Here is a 2,282-nt window from a genome sequence, read left to right on the forward strand (position 1 = left end):
CGGGCACAAAGACAATTGTTATTGCTGCTCCTAAAGGCCAAGCTGGTAGTTTTGGTACCCCGACTAAGATTATCACTTCTGTGCCCAAGTTGAGTGGTGGAGGAAACACTCAGTTCATTGTAGTTAGCCCTCAGCCTGGCAGTGGGGCCGGAGGAGTTGTAGGTGAGTAATAGTTGTTTGTCATTCACTTATGAGAAGGGCTACAAACTTTTTGATACCAATCTACTCAAAACTGCCCCCTAGTTCCTCCCAGCATACAAATTCCATGTTTATATTCCAAACACCATTTTAATAACGTGTTATTTCAATAAACGCTTTATTTTCAAAATTAAATGAAATTAAGGCCTTGGGATAGCCATGAATAAATATATCGAATTATTTTTAATTGGCAGAAAGTTAGAGAAGTGGCTCATGAGTTGTTTTGTGCATAGCTTTTATAACTCACGGCCTTTAATTCTCTTTTGTAACTTCTTTGCATCCATTTACACATATGCCTGCTTGGCTGGTGATTTAATTTGGACAGGTTGGGTAGCATCCAAGTATATTCCTTGGTCTACATGGTGGCCATAGAATTGGTTCCTAACATGATGAAGGAACAAGGCTACTGGAATTTTGTGATGCAAATAACTTAATGATCTGTAATATCACCTTCAGGAAACTAGCCAGTCACCTGATAACCCATCAATCTGATGGTCACGCTTGCCAGATTGACTACATTCTTACCTAAGAGCAAGATGCATGGTTGCTCAAAAATGCAAAGACATTTCCTGGTACCCATCAGCATATATAGCAAATTCAGACTAGAAAGATTCCAAGAAGCAAACCAGTCTGGAAAAGAATGATTTGGAAGCTTAAGGATCCTTTGAATTGTTTAAGATTTAGAGACATCCTAATTGAAGCACCTAACAAGAGACGGGAGAAGCTACAGACCTGGAGCATAGAGGATAACTGGAAATTCCTATTTAGATGGTGCAAAGTCTCAGTTAGACCTAGGGTGATGTGGTGGTGGAATGGTATAGTAAACAGGGCCATGAGAGCGAAGAAACAGGCCTGGAAGAATGGTGGTAGCAGAGAACTATATCAGATAGCTAGAAATGAGGCTAGAAGACTGGTATAGTTAGCCAGGGGAAACAGAAAATATGAAGTTTACCAATGTTCTGCAACTTGAGGTATTTCAGTTTGCAAGACAATGTGCCAGGGAAAATTATGAAAGTGCTTTCACATGGATGATGGTTTACTTGCAGTTAGTGACTCTGCAAAGGAGGAGGCTTAGAAGTGCCACTAGGAAAGGTTGCTGAATGCAGAGAATGCATGGAAGGAGGAGAGTCTGCCTAAGGTGGACCCAACAGAGAGATTGGCTATCCAAGTCAACAGTAGCCTGGTATATAAAGCAATTAAGGATGTGAAGACGGGGAAAGTCCCCAGCTCATCAGAAATCACTGCTGAGATGCTTAAAATATTTGGCAGAGTGAGATATGGCTTAGTCACTTGTGTAATTAAGCAGGTTGTCCATGAGGAAATAACACCCAACAACTGATTTAACAACATTATACTCAACTGCTACAAAGATAAAGGTGATACCTTAGACAGAAGTCATTACAGAGGTGTCACATGGCTGAGCCAGGTGATGAAAGTTACAGAAAGGGTCATAGCTCAATTATTTAGGGAGAGAGAGTTAGCTTAGATGAGATGCAGTTTGGTTTTGTGTCAGGAAGAAGCATTATTGTTGCTATTTCCTGGTGAGGCAAGAGAAGTACTTAGCCCACTCCCTCCCATTGGTAGGACAATACATGCTGGCTAGAGATGACAGTTAATCGAGAAGTGACAGATAGTCGCTGATGTCATAAAGAGCAAAATAACTAGTTTTAAAATATATGTATATATTTAGACCAAAATCCAAGGCCTCTGCCAGGGATGTAGCCAGCCCACTTATGCATAACATTCCTTCTTTGGACACTAAACTCCGCTTGCAAAGACCTGTTGAGGCAAGTAAAATCGAAATGGAACTAAATTTGTAGACTGGCACCCATGCCAACGTCTTCATTGAACACTAAACTCGACTTGCGAAGACCTGTTGGGGCAAGCAAAAGCTAAATCGTGATGGCACCAGTACTAGTAAATCATTAAGAGTACCGTCCAAGTGTGGTCGTTGCCAGAGCACCAGCTGTCTGGCTTTTGTGCCGGTGGCACGTAAATAGCACCATTTGAGCGTGACCGTTACCAACGTCGCCTTCCTGGCACGTGAAAAGACATTCAAGCAAGTTCGTTGCCAGTCCCGCTGG

At 41.9% G+C, this 2,282-nt stretch overlaps 1 protein-coding gene across 1 annotated transcript in view; it reads left to right on the plus strand.

Annotated features, from left to right (window-relative positions):
- LOC106873592 (host cell factor 2) overlaps positions 1-2,282 on the plus strand; it is a 74,341-nt gene that overhangs the window by 42,836 nt on the left and 29,223 nt on the right. The window lies entirely within an intron of this gene.

This window comes from Octopus bimaculoides, chromosome 4 (genome assembly GCF_001194135.2).
Source record: "Octopus bimaculoides isolate UCB-OBI-ISO-001 chromosome 4, ASM119413v2, whole genome shotgun sequence".
Taxonomy (NCBI): Eukaryota; Metazoa; Mollusca; class Cephalopoda; order Octopoda; family Octopodidae; genus Octopus; species Octopus bimaculoides.